The sequence below is a fragment of the Fragaria vesca genome, linkage group LG3, assembly GCF_000184155.1.
Source record: "Fragaria vesca subsp. vesca linkage group LG3, FraVesHawaii_1.0, whole genome shotgun sequence".
Lineage (NCBI taxonomy): Eukaryota > Viridiplantae > Streptophyta > Magnoliopsida > Rosales > Rosaceae > Fragaria > Fragaria vesca.
The window spans coordinates 15,659,721-15,678,716 of NC_020493.1; the positions used below are offsets into that span (position 1 = coordinate 15,659,721).

An 18,996-nucleotide genomic window follows, 5' to 3' on the forward strand; every position below is an offset into this window, starting at 1 on the left:
GACTAAATGGTTACAATTATATATAATTGTAATGATCTGGCCCATTTTTCATGTAATAATATGTCACGTAATAATGACTAGTTTGATATTTTGGACTATATAATTTCCTTCCTCTTTGCATCTTGCCATATTCATCACCATAATCGATTAGTTATTAATTAATCATTTTATATACATGTAAACTTTTAATATATAATCATTTACATGTACATAAATAAAACTATACATTAACAAAAACAATAAGTTCAATTTTAATTAACACATAATTTTTAACAGACAATTTAAAATTTTATATACTTTTTTTTTCATATTTTATATCTCGGCCCCCCCTAGACTGACATTTCTAGCTCTGCCCCTGCCCCCCTCCCTGCTGAACCTCCCCCTCCTTAATGATAAGCATCACTACCAGAACAAGCACATTAGCCGACGAAACTTTTCGTCGGCCTGTTAGCTTAATTCGTCGGCTATAGATTTGTCGGGAAAGGGTTGTCGGCGATGACTTTAGCCGACGACACTAGAAGACGTCGTCGGCTATTATTTGGGACAATAGCCAACGAATATCTTAAATGTTTCGTCGACCATAGTCTGAGACTTTAGCCGACGATATTCGTCGACTAAAGTATGTAATAAAAAATAAAAAAATAACTATAGCTGACGAAATATAGTCTGTTTCGTCGGCTTTAGAAGTGTTTAACCGACGAAACATGCCATAATTCGTCTACTAAACCTTATAAAAAAAATTAAAAATACTATAGCCGACGAATATCTTCGGCTAAAGTATTTAAATATCGTCGGCTAAAGTTGCTGGTTTTGAAAAAAAAAAACTGACAGAAACTTTCGGCCACCTCCAATCACCACCAAAATTGGATAGAATCTTCCTCTCAACATTTCGAACAACTTTCTAGAAGAAGTCGAAGCCCAATTCTAAGCCTAAACAGGTAAATTGAATCAAAATATAAAAATCCCCAATTTTAAACCCTAAAAACTTCAAATCTTCGATTCTTCTCACACACATCGAATCGAGCTACCAAATTCTAGGGGAATGTAGTACTAATCAAACTCAACTTATCCATATATAGAACTCACCAAATGGTGACCTAAGGAAGGAGAAATTCGATCGACACCGAATCCGAACCGGTGGAGTTTTGGAGCTCGATTTATCCCTTACGACGGCGCCACTCGATGCACCACCTGTCTAGCAATGAAGTAGAGACGACGGCGAAGCTTTTGGGACAAGTGTGGCGGTCTCCGGTGGCTTGACGGCGGAGCTAGGCCGAGAAAAAAATTCGGTAGGCGAAACAGTAACTTTTTCTGATTTTTTGACTTCTTACCATCCACCTCCGGTAAAACTCCTATATAAAGAACTTTACCCGACAAAATTCTTTATTTTTGTCGTCTAAACTCTTTTGAAAATTTTGGTTAGCCGCCAAAATTTTATTGACAATAGCCGACGAAATCATGTATTTTCGTCGGTTTAAGTCCTTTGAAAATTTTCCCCTAAATTTGGTTTGCCGCCAAATTTTTTTTTTCGACTTTAGCCGACGACTTTTCATATATTTTCGTCGGCTAAAGCCCATTGAAAATTTTCCTCCAAATTTGGTTTACCGCCAAAAAAATTTGACCTTAGCCGATGACTTTTTTAATATCTCATCGGCTAAAGTCTATAAATTTACGGAAACGCTCATATGTAGAGTTGGTTCACAAAGTTGTATAACCTATATAACATTAGTAGACATGTTGTGATTCTGATGACTAAAATTCGCAAGCCAAAATTCGACCGTCAGATATGATCATTATGACGAAAGATGTCTATGGTAAAAATTTCAACTGGATCGGACAACGTTAAGGGCTCGATCGAAACGGTCAACCCTAATCCATCGTCACTTATCATATGAAAACGCTCATATCTCCCTTTATATTACATAGTTTGGTCAAACTTTCCACATGAAAAACTCTCACGTAGATGAGACACAACTGCTCATATAAAAATTTTGAGACATATACCTTCCGACGGTAGGGCTCCCCATAGGGAATAATAACGGTAAATAGGGTTGACCGCTACTATCAGCACCGAGACTTTGCCCGGTTTATGTGATTTTTGAACCGTAGCCGTATTTCACCATTCTGAACACATCTTATTTCACAAGATTTTTGATAATTTTGCTTCCTATGTAGAGTTGGTTCACAAAGTTGTATAACCTACTAAACAAGTTGTACAACATTAGTAGACACGTTGTGATTCCGATGACTAAAATTCACAAACCAAAATTCGACCGTCAGATATGATCATTATGACGAAAGATGTCTATGGTAAAAAATTCAACTGGATTCGACAACATTAAGGGCTCGATTGCAACGGTCAACTTTAATTGGAAATAAGAAAACTGCATTTTGAAGCCCTAAACGGACTCGGATGGCCAAAAAGGCCCATATGTTATGGAAAAGCAATGAGTTTGACTCGTAGGGCCATTACGCTTCCGGAAAGGTATCACAATAGTCAATCGGACACCGAACGCCAAATTTGCAGCATACCGGGTTTCGACTGTTCTACATCAGAGACGTTACCTGATTTACGTGATTTTTGAACCATAGCCGTATTTCACTATTCTGAACACAACTTATTTCACGAGATTTTTGTTAATTTTGCTTCTATGTAGAGTTGGTTCACAAAGTTGTGTATTTGTTTAAAACCTACTAAGCAAGTTACACAACATTTTATTGTTTTTCTTTTAGCCGACGAAAAAATAGTATCGTCGGCTAAAGTTGTGAATAGCTTACGACTTTTTTCGATAATAGCCGACGAGATTTTTTTTTGTCTACTTAAATACTTTAGCCGACGAGTAAAAACTTTGGCCGATGAAAGAAAACTTTGGCCGACGAAAAAAAATTTCGTCCGCTAAAGTATAGTATAGCAGACGAAAAAATTTCTTTAGCCGAAAAAATTTTAAATTAGCCGACGAAAAAATAATTCGTCGGCCTGGTTTTTTTATTTTCGTCGGCTAAAGCCTTTCTTCTGGTAGTGCATGCTATATGCTATACCATTCGGTATAGTAGCGAAACCCTATATGGACCCCTCCTTGCTGAACCTCCCCCTTCTTAGTGATAGGCATGCTATACCGTTCGGTATAACAGCCAAACCCTATATGGACCCCTCCTTGTTGAACCTCTCCCTCTTTAGTGATAGATATGCTATACCGTTCGGTAGAGGAATTATTACTTGCACCCGACACATTTCTGAAGTGGTGTTCCTCACCAATGAATATCTGACACGTTTACATAAACTTATGACGTGTGGTTTCTTGTTGACACATAACCCATATTAGCTAACGTTCGATTAACACCGTTCTCTCTTCCAACAAGGTGAAGGGTTTTTTGTGTTTCAGGCTTTTCAGCTATAGGCCATTCATAAGTTCTTTTCTAGTTCTTTAATTTTCATCACCCACATGATACCATTTGTCCATTCTTATGAATCTCAAATCTGCCATCTTCATACCCTCAAAACAATTTTCTACCCATCAACCTATATGTCTATCTATTCGTCAACTCTTAGCAAAATGAAGCCAATTTAAGCTTTTGGGTTCGATTTACAGGGATTTGAGAGGAGAGAGTAAAAGTAGATCTGAGTATCACTCTCTTCTTCACCACCAACTACCAAGCACCACCGTGACTCACCTTCACCACTACTAAAATCACCGACTTCTGACGAGTCTGTTCCTACCTCCGCGTCATCCGACGACATTCAGGTATCCAAAATTAATGTAACTGTGTCAGTTATTCATTGGTGCGGAACACCACTCAGCAATGTGTCGGCTGCATGTAATAGTTCCTCCGTTCGGTATAGCAGCCAGACCTTACATATATCTCATCACAATTTTCATACAAATTATTCAAAACATGCATGTCCCCTGCTATGAAATTATCTCCACGTTTGCACCATAGCTTGCTTGTTTTTGGAAGGTACTAACTGGCTAGCTACTAAGTGAAAGCGAATAAGCATAATTTTCTGCCTACCAGAATTTTTAAAGTTGAAACAGATCATCAAAATTTTCCGCCAACCAATATTTTTCTGATCAAATTTGATTAGTCAAATACGAACTAACAATAATAGCCAGTAATGGCGTGCTACTGTGCTAGTGGAAATATCGCAGAGGCCCATCACTCCTATATAAGGTTGTAGAAGCAATGTTGTAGAAGCCACACAACTTAAATGGCAGAACTACTCAAGAGCAAGCTTCAAGACAAGGTGGCTATAGTCACGGGTGGCGCCAGCGGCATTGGCGAAGCCACTGCACGCTGCTTTGCATTGCACGGTGCGCGTGCGGTGGTTATCGCCGACGTCCAGGACCAGAAAGCCCAGGAAGTCGCCGCTTCGATCGGTCCTCACTGCAGCTACATCCACTGCGATGTTACAGACGAGAATCAAGTGAAGAGCCTGGTCGATTCAACTGTCCAGATGCACGGCGGCTTGGACATCATGTTTAGCAATGCAGGAATATTCAGCAAGTCCGAGCAGACCGTGCTGGAGTTTGACTTATCCAACTACGACAAGCTCATGGTGATCAACACACGTGGGATGGAAGCGTGTGTGAAGCATGCGGCGAGGGCATGGTGGAAGGTGGAGTTAAGGGAAGCGTGATATGCATGGCAAGCATGGCGGCCACTACTGCAGTAGAGTGGTTCACAGACTACGTCACCATGTCCGAACACGCCATTCTGGGGTTGATGAGGTCGACGAGTATCTAGCTCGGCGCATATGGGATACACGTTAACTGCGTGTCGCCGGGTCCTTGTCATACGCCAATCTTGGAGGAGTTGTATGCCTTTATGTCTGGGGAGGACACAACCAAGTTAACGGCGTCAGTTGAGAAACAGATGCTGTTGTCGGAGCATGTGGCCAACGCAGTCGTGTTCCTGGCTTCCAAGGACTCTCAGTTTGTAACCGGTCACAATCTAATCGTTGACGGTGGGTGGAAAGCTTGCTCTGGATCCCAAATGCATCAACTGAAGAAGCACTCATCCCCATGCATTCCTTCCAAAATAATTAGGCCTTAATTTCTTTCTTATCATTTTTTTTTTCGAATAAGCATGCAATTATAAATTAATTACGAGCCCGTAATTATCTTTATTTCAATGAATATATTAGCTACTTCTCCGAACCAATGGGCCAATGAGTCATAGACTCATAATTGACTGACAGAAAGAAGGTCATGGCTGGCTAGGCCTCATCATTTGGCCTTTCGGCCCTAACTCACCTTAAAACCAGCCCTACTCTCTAAAGCCAAAGCTCTCTCCAGCCCTCCATTAGGGCGGGCCGGCCCTAGCACTTCTCAAATAGGGTAGGGCAAGGGTCAAGCAAATGAAACCCGACCCTACCCTATTGAGCCTTTTAGGGCCAAGCCTGGCCCGGCCCTAAAAGCCCTTTTTTTGTTATTTTTTCTATTGTTTTAATATGTCTCTTATTTTTTAGATATAATTAAACTAATCTTCTTTTTTGTAATTGATTTTTCTAGCTTTATTTCTTTGATTTTCTTTTGCTTCGTTGAATAACGATTGTATTTTGATGATTTAGATTTTAGAGAGATAATTCATGAGATATATGAGTATAACCTCTTAAATTAATATTTATAGAATTGAAATTTGTTTAGTCCTTCTGGTTTGAAGTCGACATCTGTTTATCCTTGTGGTTTTATTTTAATCTGAATAGTCTTTAAAGTCACAATTTTTCATCCAAATAGTTCTTATAGTTTTATTTTAATGTGAATAGTCCTTAAAGTCATGATTTTTCATCTAAATAGTCTTTCCGACAATTTTCTCAGTTAAATGCCGTAAAAACTATTTGGATGAAAAATCATGACTTTAAGGACTATTCAGATTAAAATAAAACCATAAGGACTAAACAGATGTCGACTTTAAACTATAAGGACTATACAATATTTTGCCCATATTTATATATAGATGTCATAAGTTAAGTATAATGTATATGCATGTATGTTAAATATGACTACAAAGTAGGGTGTATTACATATTTACATATAAGTAATATAATCATTGAGGATTGAGCTAAATTGTAAGAAAAAGAAAAGAAAAAAATGAACTAGCCCATCTCGGCCTTATTTAGCCTTATTTAAAGGGCCGGGTAGGCTCTAACAAAATGGGCCGCTAGGGCGGGTAAGGGCTTGCATATTTAAGTCTCGGCCCTAAATTTTGTTGACTTTGACCGAGCCCGACCCGACCCTACCCTAAGCCCTAAATTTTAGGGTAGACCCGGCCCATGATGACCCCTAGCTGGCTGGCTCCCAAGGGTAAACGTTTGCCATCACCCGGCGGAATCGAATAACACTTACAAAAATTCTTCCATTCATAGAGTGAAGTTTCACTGTCTGACATGGCATCATCATAGCCACATATTTTAGTCAAACTTAACATTTGACTAACCTTATTTTTCTCCGTTAACTCTCTCCCTCACACACCAAAAACCCTGCTTTCACTTCTCTAATCCTAACCAGAGCTTAAACAGCTCCAACCATGGCTGCTGCTTTCTCTCTCTGCACCTCCTCCTCTTATCCTCTATATCCCTAATCCCTCGCACCTCCTCCTCCTTCTCCCATGACAGCAGACGCCTCTTCCTCCCCAAATTCCCCTCTTCCTCCTGCCCCCGAATCTCTTCTTCTTCGTCATGCCCAATAGATGTTCTTTCTTCAACACCAACAACATGATCGAACTTGATCGGCACTGTTGCTGACTTGCTGATCTATGACTCTACGATTTCTGGTAGAATTAATTTCTACCTAGCACTTGTTTTTTTGGCCGAACCCAATTCTAGAGCATACATTGCATGTGCCGTGAAAAGAAACGTTGGTGATCCTTCACCGTGTGAACTGAAGAACCTCCCCGAAGTTTTGAACTTTTGTTATGAACGCTACCAGATTGACATATTTACATAGAAATTCTGGGCTTTTTGCACACAACAAAGTTATTTCATGTGTGAATAGTAAAACAAGTTAGCGATAGATTTCCTTAGCTCCATCTATGCGCTTAAAATGCAGTACGTAGAGAATTGTTGCAAGGAGTATGATGATTGCTTTCTTACTAACGTTGTATGAAGGGTACAAAATTTCAACAAGGAGGACATGCAAGGTGAACAGTTTGTACAACAAATCTGAATGAATAAACTCATGTCAGAGAAAATCTTACGTGCGGCAAACGTACCAGTTGGCTTGTGCGACCACCGAGTTAAAAACCAACACTTGTTATTTTCTTTGCTGAGTGGACATTGCTGGAAGGAAGAGAAAAAAAGAAATCGAAAAGGAGATCTCCAATCAAAACCCAAGTCTCTCCCTTATCCACTAAAAAAACCAAACACAAATCTCTTTCTCTTTTTCTTTTCACCCAAATTGAAATATGATTTCAGAGAATAGAGAAACCCTAACAATCTCTCATATTCCACCGTCCACCTAATGACCGATCTACCCCGTCAACGTAAAAACCCTGTCACCAGGTCAGTTTGCTTTTTAATTCTTCTTGGATCGAAGAGAAGGAGGTATGGTCATGGTTGAAGGCAAGGTGGAGGAGAGCGATGGGGTGGGTTGGGTTTTAGTGTTCTGGTTTGGTTTGATCAGAAGGGATAGGAATCCGATCTCCTTTTTTCTTTCATTTCAGCAGAGTTGACATCAACAACAAAAAACGTACGTGTCTCTTGTTGATTGGCTGGTCACCCAATCCAGGTGGTACGTTTGCCGCATGTAAGATTTTCTCCTTATTTCATTGCTTGGCGGATATGTTTTCATTCAAGCTCTAAACAAATGTCAAACAGGAATTTTGTCTCCACCATGAACTCGAAATTTATAAACATTTCAAATGCATGGTACAACAGTCTTGAGATAAATCATTGTTTGAATGTTACATAGTTTCTCGTAGATGTACCTATTGCAAATTATTAAATTTTTTGTCTGAATGGAAAATTAATATGTTAATATATATTTGGCAGCATATTTTCATTTTAGCTTATTGTCTTGACATTTGCCTTTTTAAGACATATCATTGTATTACACCCTTTACGCCCTTCTAATAAAAAAAATGCACGACATTGTTAATCTTTTTTCTGTTTTTTACACTTGAGAAAAAATAAAATGAACTCACCTATATAAAATACTCAAAACTGAAAATAAACACTCTCGCTTTCACTCGAAATACTTGTCACTCTAGAAAGAACCTCTCTTGAAACGCCCTATGGTCATGTGAAGCCTAACCTTTCTTCATATTGATTTTCACCAACACCAGCAAGCCTCTAACTTCTGAACCTCATCACGACTTCAACCCTTGCCTATCCTCGCAAAAGTCCTCCAAGGTGTGTTCGGAGGACGTGCAACCGTCGGAGAAGAAGATGCTTGTTTAGGTGAGACCACTACCGTGGTCGAAGATCGGCAACAAAGGAGGTAAAAGTGCTCTGATCCGGATCTTCTTTTTATCTCACTATCTCTCTCTTATTAATATGTGCTTTTCTCTATCCGATTGGACCTAGAAAAGTTGAGATCAGGGTTCTATCATGAATCCCTAAATTATGTTTTAGTTTGGACGTTTAAGGTTGAATTTGAGGTTTATCTCTATTTCCCAAATTGTGTTCTCTCTCTCTCCTNTCTNTCNGTATGGCTGTTTTCGACCCGTTTACCGGTTTAAACGTACGGGGGGTTTAACGTTACGTTTACGGTTACCCCGGTTACGTTTAAAAAACCCCCGTTTACGTAACTTACGTAACGTTACCCGTTACGTTACCGTTACGTACGGTTAAGTACGTTACGTTACGTTAAACGTTTACGTTAACGTTTACGTACCCGTTACCGTAAACGTTACTTACCTACTACCTAACGTTACGTACGTTTACCCGTACGTACGTTTAAAAACGTACGTACGTACGTACTACTACGTACGTACGTACGTACTCTACTACGTACGTTACTTACTTACTACTTACGTTACTACTACGTACGTACTTACGTTACGTACGTACGTTACGTAACGTTAACGTTAACGTAACTAACTACTACGTAACGGTTACGTTACGTTACGTTACGTTACGTTACGTTACGTTACGTTACGTTACGTTACGTTACGTTACGTTACGTTACGTTACGTTACGTTACGTTACGTTACGTTACGTTACGTTACGTTACGTTACGTTACGTTACGTTACGTTACCGTTACCGTTAACCGTTTAACCGTTTAACCGTTTAACCGTTAACCGTTACCGTTACGTTACGTTACGTTACGTTACGTTACCGTTACCGTTACCGTTACCGTTACGTTACCGTTACCGTTACCGTTTACCGTTACCGTTACCGTTACGTTTACCGTTACCGTTACCGTTACCGTTACCGTTACTTACTTACCGTTACCTTACTTACGTTACGTTACTTACTTACCTTTACCTTTACCTTACCGTTACCGTTACCGTTTACCGTTACGTTACGTTACTTACTCTTACTTACTACTACTACTACTACTTACTTACTTCTCTCTTCTACTACTACTCTCTCTCTCTCTCTCTCTCTCTCTCTCTCTCTCTCTCTCTCTCTCTCTCTCTCTCTCTCTCTCTCTCTCTCTCTATTATATTGCATATTTCAGAATTGTAACAGAAATTCATTGTATGTCTGCAAATCGAAATAGGCAACATACAATGTTTCAGAATTGTTATTTGAATGACCATATTAATGCTGCACATGCGACGGCATACATATATATGGTTGCATAGAACTAGCTAGAACAACACAACTTTTTGCTATATTGTAAGATTTATCAAATGCATAATTATGATTTTCACCGTCGTGTGAGATTTCTGTCAGACAACACTGTGAAATACAATAGTGGCGCCCTATATTCATGACCTACTCCACCGTTGTGCAGTAACATTCAACTCGACTATCAACATGAGTAAACCATTATAAGGTAAAGTAGCCATAGTCACTAGTGACGCTGCGACATTGGGGAGGTCACGGCCCGCCTCTTTGCGCTATTAATGGAGCATCCATGGCGGTCATCGTGGACATCCTAGACGATCTTAATTTTCAACTAGCTAGCCTATCAGGCAATAACGTGCTTCGAAACCAGGGTGTGACAATTAAGAACCCTTTTTGACAATTGTAGTATAAGGCAAATAAGGTTCGATCAATCTGGGTACTAAAATGCTCTTGTAACAATGGTCATGTAAAAAGTCAATAGCTATCAATACAAATATTTACAAGTATTTATTTACAAATATACACATGATACACAAGATAAGGGGGTTTTGAGAGTTTGATTCTAACGTTCCTACTAAAAGATAAAGACAAAATCTAAACTAATATATACAAGTGATCGATCCATTCAACTCTTTAACATAGAGAGACTCGAATCCTAACCACAAATCAAGATCACGTTTCAATCCTAAGAATCTGATTATCATGTCAACTCTAAGCAAAAGAAATAATCTCGAAACACACGCCTGAAGAGGACATGCATTCCTTTAATTCTACTTACTTTATCTCTTAAGCATAGAGAAGTCTAGAACCTAAGATATTTCATGCAAAAGCTGCAATCGATACTCAGTGTCGACTCAGAGTACCCGTCTACACTAAACACGAATAATTAAGTGCTATAAAATTCTGAGATTAAACAACAACCATATCCGAGAAGTCGTAACATGTAATTGTTGTAGTCTACATTCTCAACTATTATGACATAGTTTCCACCACTTGAGATCTATACTTACTTGAAGAAGCTTAGCACAAATCATGGCAATAGCTAGCATGCATTCTAGCATAATTATTAAACCAAAAACGTAGCTTTTCTAACACAAAGAATTGACAAGATCATATGGCTAAAACATTATAAACAAAACCATAACATGCATTAATAAAATTCTGAATCTACTAATACCATAACAATCACAATGAACAACCAAATCCAAATCCATAAACAAAAGTCATATTCTGAAATGTATAACTGAAGAGTATATAAACTAACACGTACAAGAGGCAAAGATCACACTTTTTCATCTTCAAGGAAGCTTGAGATGATGATGGATATCGCTACTCCTATTCTCCAGAGTTGCTGCCAATTTGGAGAAGTCCTTCATGGCTTCAAAAATGAGAGAAAAGGCTTCGGCAAAGGAGAAGGAAGGTTGCTCAGCTATGCTAGAATATTTCTCTAAATGTCGCACCCCAATTTTTTGAAAGATAATTTTCAAAATTTTGGCATGATACATCTTAAAATACTATCCCAAAACTTGTTTCAAACAAACTTCAAAGCAACTAAAACTCAATGCGGAAACGTAAATATCACACAACTCAACACTGAGTTAAATATTACATTTCCTTGTTTACATAAACTTGAAAATCAAGAAAATGAAAAACACTCACATGAGTTTTAATAATGTCTACCCCAAATATAAAAATATATAGTGTATAACAAAACCCAACAAAAAACCTGTCACTAAGCCTCCACCTCAACCCTGCTGATCCTCACCTGCAGGTCTAACCCCTACACCGGTCTAACCCCTACAACAGTCTAACCCCTACGCCAAGAATTGGTGCACCGGGTTGTAAACAACAAACCCGGTAAGTTAAAAAGCCCGTATGAGTAATTCTCAAAATAACACAAAACCTCCAACAACCAATTATATCACAAGAGCAATTTATATCAATAATTAAATCCACAATTCCAACACTTTTTCAAATAACATATACCCATGAGTCTCAGGTATTATTAAATACCTCTCATGACCTACAACAACAAATTGTGTACCCATGGGTCCCAGATACCATAAGGTATCTCCTATGACCTACACCGACAGACGGACTAGAGCTTTATTCCTAACCGTAACCAATCACCCTGCCAAAGGCTTGGAACCCGGTTTGACTGTCTAATATCAAAACACAAAATAATAAATCGCATCTTAACCGTAACCAATCATCCGATTAAAGGCTTGGAACCCGGCTTGGCTATTTATCAAACAATCACAATATCACAACATCATCATCAACAACACAAGATCACATCATAAATTATATCCTTCCACATAGATATATTTACATGAACAAATATAGATATTTCACAAGAATAATCAATAAAATCATGATCACATGAACCTCAAGATAACATAAAAGGAAAACTTGTTTTATCTTACCTATGAGCCGTTGGCGATCAAGCTCATATATTTTGAAAAACCAATAATAGCAAAATATTAAATTTAACATCATAATCATTATCATCATCACATGACCATAATAAAATTTAGTTTAAAAGTGAACCTTGGTGAGATTTACTCACCTCAATATCCCACTGCGTTTCCGCAAACCACAAGAATCAAGTTAACCACAACCTCACAAAACACCTAAAATTACACAATTAAAAACCTTAGCAAATTCTCAACAAGGAACAAATACCCTTAACCTAAAGGTTGCCCAAAGAAGGGCAATCCTTCCTCCAAGACCTCCCAGGGTCATTGGACACTCAACAACAACTATACTATCTCCAAAATCAAACTTTCTAAGTTTCCGACCTAACGAACACCAAGAACAACTTAGCACCTAAGATGCAAAAACCTAATCAACACTTAGCCATCACACACAATCAACACCCTAGCAATTACAAGGACCAGCTAACACAGCAACCAAAGCACTCACACTGCCCGGACGTGCTCCCACGCGTTGCCACAGGCGGCGGCGAGTGAGCCTCACGCGCCTCCACCAAACTTTAAAATTTTGGGAAACTCATAACATGAAACTTGTAGATTAAAAAGCATGGTGAACAACTTTAATACCTGAGGTTTTAACCAATTCGGCAGGAAACAGCCGGAAACAGCCCCGAAATACCAACCCGAAATCAAATCCCAAACCTGCAAATCCGGCCTCAAAACCTCAAAAACTTGCTTCAATCTATGCCTAACCATAACTAGAAGGAGGAAAGGATCAAAACTCACCTAAGGTTGCCCCTCGTTGCCGCCGTATACGGCGGTTCCGATCGGAATGCAGCAGCTCCCTTTTCCGGCAAGGGCTCCGATTCCGGACTGCTACACCAAGCAGCAGCTGCCCAGCCTTGAAGAGAGCACTTGTGGGAGTCGAATGGGACCGGTGGCGGTCCAATTGGTGGCCGGACGGCGGAGCTAGCTCAGGCGAAAGTTGGGTTCTCGGGAAAGCTCGGGAGAAGAAGAGAGAGAAGAGAGAAATGAGAGAGAGGGCTGACTTTTTAGGGTTTCCAAAATTAACCCACACACATTTTTCTACTTATACACTTTTCAAACCCGGAAACAAACTTCCTCTGACCATAACTTCTTCATACAACATCCGTTTCAGGTGTGCCGCATGTCTACGAACTCGTATCGACAAACTCTACAACTTTGAAGAAGGAAGTTTTTGCAAATTTATGAAAAATAAAGTCAACTTTTGGCATCTTAAAAGTCAAAGCACCTTAAAATTTACTCCCGAAACTTCAACTTCGCACAAATTAAAGAATTTCCATAGATAATCCTTCATTAATTAAGGGAATAATACAAGGAAAATTGATGTGAAAATCTAGGGTATTACAATCTACCCCTTTTAAGGAATTTCGCCCCGAAATTCAAATACACTAACCCAAAAACAAACTTGGGGTACTTAGCCCTCATGTCCGACTCTAACTCCCAAGATGCATCACCCTCATCATGGTGACTCCAACACACCTTAACCAACTCGACTTCCTTCCTTCGAAGCCTCTTGGTTGACCTATCCAAGATTCGAACTGGTTCAACAACAAATGTTGCATCCGCATTCACCTTGATAGCACTATAGTCAATCACATGTGATGCATCCGGAATATACTTCCTTAACAAGGACACATGAAACACATTGTGTACCCCGGACATGATAGGAGGTAAGGCAAGCCGATAAGCCAAATCTCCTACTTTCTCCAAAATCTCAAAAGGCCCCACATACCTAGGAGCCAATTTCCCCTTCTTGCCAAATCTCACCACCCCTTTAGTAGGTGAGACCTTCAAGAACACATAATCCCTAACATCAAACTCTACTTGCCTCCTCTTCAAGTCGGCATAGCTCTTTTTCCTGCTTTGCGTCGTTCGGATCCTATCTCGGATAATAGACATCTTCTCAGTCGTCTCTTGAACAATATTTGGACATAACAGCTCACTATTACCCACGTCCGTCCAACAAATAGGAGATCTACACAGCCTTCCATAGAGTGCCTCATATGGTGCCATGCCGATACTAGAGTGATAACTATTGTTGTAGTCAAACTCAATCAATTGGAGGTGATCCTCTCAACTTCCCTTGAAGTCCATGACACAAGCCCTCAGCATATCTTCTAACACCTCACCCGCTCAGTCTGCCCATCAGTCTGAGGGTGGAATGCTGTACTCATGTCTAAGGCAGTACCCATGGCTTTCTGAAAGCCACCCTAAAACTTTGAAGTGAATCGGGGGTCTCGATCTGAAACAATTGAAGTAGGCACTCCATGAAGTCTCACTGTCTCATTCACATACAACTTGCACAAAGCATCTACCGTGTACGTCATCGACACGGGAAGGAAATGTGCTGATGTCACATCCCGACCCTTATATTTTTACCTTATTTACTAGCGTGATTATAATAAGAATTTTACCGTCTCGATCATTGAGTAAATAGTTTAATTGGTCCCTAGAGGGGTTTCGGGGACGATTATGTGCGGAGGATTATTCGTATGAGGAAAATACGATGACGGTAAAAATGGTACATTTTAGCTAGCAAAAGGTAATTTTTATTCGGGTATTATTTTTCGGGATGTTTCATTTTTGGAATTGGGTTGTTTAAAGGTGTGGACCGGTTTGGGGTGTGAGGCCCAAACCCATTTTCTCTTCTCTCTCTTTTCTACCCGGTTCTCTGTCTCTCTCCCCGATTTTTTTCTTCCTCCCGCTGCCGGATTGTCCAGCCGCCGTCTGCCGCCGACCGGCCAGCCACCGGCCGCCGCTCCACCCCAGTTCGGACCCCCATCTCCTCCTCTCCCTCCCCGGCCTAGCCCCCGAGCCTCTAACCCGCCGGAAGAGGAGAAAACCCGCCGGAAACGTCGGGAAGCTTTTCGTCGGAACTCCCTCCTCCGGCCACCAATCCGGGCAAGCTTGGTACGGTTTTGTAGCCCTCCAACCCAGCAGCCTTGCCCTAAAAGGATTCACCCTCTCTTGAGCTAGGTAAGGAGAAATATGGAGTTGAAATTTCTAGGGCTTTTAGGTGTTTGTGTTCGATTGCCCTAGTTAGGCTTGGATTTTGGGTTTGTGCTGGTCATGAAAGTTGTAGAGCATGATGAGGAGATTATTCTGTCAAAATTTCATAGGTTTTGGAGGTCGCCGGAATTGGCCTCCGGCCGCCGCCGGTTGAGAGATTTTAATGTTGTTAAATTTGAAATATTAAGGGGAGTTTATTGAAGTGTGTTATGGAATTTTTGGATGAGTTTTGAATAGGTTTATGAATTTTCGAAGTTAGTATTTTTGGCGGTTAATTTATGTAGAATCCGGCCGTTGGATTAAGTTGTTTAATCTGTGGGAAGGTGTAGTTACGGCTGCTGGTTTTAGGGTTGAAATGTGGACCATTTCGAAGTTAGGCAATGATGAGCGTGTTAATGGCTCTCGGTTAATTTCTGCCTATTTTGTGTAAATATTGGAATTTCGGCTGGGAACTTAATATTATATTTGGAACAGGTCGTGAGGAGGCTCGAGCTGACGAGGCCCCAGATCGACATCAGGCTTAGGCCTAATTTGTGAGTGGACTTTTGTTTTAAATAATGTGCATGCGAAATAATTTATGTTGTTGGAGAATAACTGAAATTGAGAATTTCGGTGAGTATATAAATATATCCATATGTGGATGATTATGAGAATAATATCTATATGAGAGAATGCTAGCTAGCTATACGTGCTTTTCCACCATACTGAGGTAAAATTCCATTATGGTGCAACGTGAGCGTTAGACCCAATCGTTGTAGCCCTATATAAAAATAATAATTTATATAGGGGATATGCGCGTATATTTATACACCGTCTTTTCCACCATAATGAGGTAAAATGCCATTATGGTGCAACGTGAGCGTTAGACGCAAGCGTTGTAGCCTTGTGTGAATTTTCTATTTGTTTTAGTTGTTTCAAGAAAATTCATACAAGGGATATGACGAGTGTAATACATACATATTTTATTTTAGCCTGAGAGGCTGTATTTTATTGAGCGTTTTGAGTTGTCGCATGCAGCATGTTTTTCTATGGAAAAGTAAAAATTGGGAAAGCATAAAGAATTATTTTATTAATTTTATTTTTGTCCACTCACTCTAACGTGTTCAAATGTTTCCCCTGGGCCCTTCGTTTTAAAATGCCCAGTCTGCAGAGTTCGGGTTGGACCTAGTAGGAGACGAGGCATAGTCACCCGCATTTCCACCACTTTTCATCAGTAGGTTACATGTTTAACATACCTATGGTTTCTTTTTCCGCTAGTGTCTAGTAGCTCTGAATACTTGGGTTTAATGTATATTATTTCGGTTGTGGGTGAAGACTTGTTGACGTCTTAGAATATTTGTTGGAGGATTTATGGTATCTTTTGGATAATTATATTTGATGTTTGATAATGTTGTGTTGTTGGAGGTAGTAAATTTTGGGGAGCACGTAGGCTCCCGGAGTTAAGGTTGGATTAAAAATTTTTGGAAGTGTTTGCAGGTTTTCGTTAGGAAGGGTTGTCCATTTTCAAGGGAGGTTATGCCGATTTTTCGGTAATATCTTTCTTGGAGGTGGTCCCCGCACGAGTTACTCCGGGTTTCAGGGTGAAATTCGGGGTGGGTCGTGTCAGCTGACTTCGTGAAACGGTCCACAATCACCCATATATCATCATGTCCAAGCTTGGACTTAGGCAGTCCAGTCACAAAATCCATAGAAATATGTTCCCACTTCCAAGTATGAATAGGTAATGGCTGCAACATACCTCCAAGCCTCTGATGCTCGGCCTTCACCTGCTGACAAATGAGGCACTTGGACACATACTTTGTTACATCTTTCTTCATCCCATTCCACCAAAACTGCCTTCGCAAATCTTTATACATCTTGGTGCCCCCTGGGTGCACCGTATAACGAGATTGATGTGTCTCCCAAAGGAACGCCCATTTGAGATGGTGGATTAATCTATGCCTCAATCCACCATCTAATCCAACCGACCACTCGGATGGACAATCATCCAACAAGTCCACCACTAACTCCGCCAACCTTGCACGTGAGAACTCGTCACGAGCTTGGCCCTGAATGATCCTGGAAATCAAGGTGGGTTGCACAGAGGCGCTTCGAAGGAAGATCCCTTGCTCCCTGCCTGATGGCAGAATGCCAAACTCAGATGCAGTCTCCAACAAGAGCCACTCCTGCACCATGATAGAGGCGACTATACCCGTCAACTTGGTCAAAGAAGAGGCAATACTAGAAAAGCCCTCAATAAATCTCCGGTAGTATCCTGCCAACCCAAGGAAACTACGGATCTCCGTAGGAGTAGTGGGACGACTCCAATTCAACACAGCCTCCACCTTAGAGAGATCCACCGAAATCCCCTCCTTTGATACCACACGACCAAGGAACTTGACCTATTCCTTCCAAACCTCACACTTCCCAAACTTAGCATACAACTTGGTCTCCCTAAGAACCTGTACGTAGTACGATCCGTAGATGCCTATCATGATCCTCCAAAGTCTTGGAGTAAATCAAAATATCATCCACAAATATTACCACAAACACATCCAGATAATAACTGAACATGCGGTTCATCAAATCCATAAAAGCAGCAGGGCCATTGGTTAGACCAAATGGCACAACAACAAACTCATAATGCCCATATCTAAACTTGAAAGCGGTCTTCAGAATATCCTCCTCCTTCACCCTCAACTGGTGATAACCGGACCTCAAGTCAATCTTAGAGAACACCGTACGTAGCACCTCTAAGCTGATCAAACAAATCATCAATCTTAGGCAAAGGATACCTATTCTTGATGGTCACCTTATTCAACTCCCGATAGTCCACACACAACCGGAGTGTATCATCCTTCTTCCTCACAAACAACACTGGTGCACCCCAAGGTGAGGTGCTAGGTCTAATGAATCCCTGCTCGAGAAGACCCTCAATCTGAACCTTCAACTCCTGAAGTTCAGTTCTCCCCATTTGATAAGGAGTCTTTGATACCGATGAAGTACCTGATAACCACATCTATAGCAAACTCCACTACCCTTTTAGGACGTATGTGAAACCTCAAAACTTAAAAAAAAAAAAAAAAAAATTTAATTATTATTATTATTATTATTAAATTATTTTTGGATTGCTGCTTTGTCTTATTTGAAATGCTGATTCACTTACTCGCTAGCTTATGCTTAACACATGACGACATACAGCCAATCACAAGTGAAAGTCTGAAAACCTCAATCAAACTTGTGGATTGCATTTACCTGCTGAGTGAGCAGCTTAAACTTGGGCATCAAGTTTAACAACAACTGCTGGCACTTGAAGATAAACTTCAAGTGTTTTTACATTAATAGGTGGCAGCAAATTAACAGTTAGAAGGATAAGTGTCTAACTAAGATAGGCTAGGGAAGCTACAGGTGGCTGATTACTTTTCCTACTATAAATAGAGGTATTCACTTGAGGAAATAAAAAAAAGTAGAGTTCAGAAACATAGAGAAAAGTTAGAAGAAGAAAGAAACTAATGGAGGTCTGAATCAAAGTACTAGTATCTAATAGTGAAATTTCAGTTTTGGTAAAACAGGTTTGAGGTAGGGGAAGTTATGGGGAATTTCTCTGTTTTATAATCTTGTTATCTTGCTTTGGAATTGTACATGTTATTTGTTAAAGATGGTTATTATGTTTAGCTCAACATCATATTATTATTTGATCATATGTTGAATGAATGAGTTATGGGTTGAGTCTATCACTTGAAAGGGACCAGCTATGTCAGCCTTTGTATACAAACAGGGAGAGAAGCCCTTTC

At 40.1% G+C, this 18,996-nt stretch overlaps 2 pseudogenes; one reads left to right on the plus strand and one right to left on the minus strand.

The window, feature by feature from the left end:
* The first annotated feature begins 4,207 nt into the window (after positions 1–4,207).
* On the plus strand, positions 4,208–5,052 carry LOC101313686 (annotated as a pseudogene).
* A 1,432-nt stretch (positions 5,053–6,484) lies between these two features.
* Positions 6,485–18,176, minus strand: LOC101313970 (annotated as a pseudogene).
* Between the last annotated feature and the right edge of the window lie 820 nt (positions 18,177–18,996).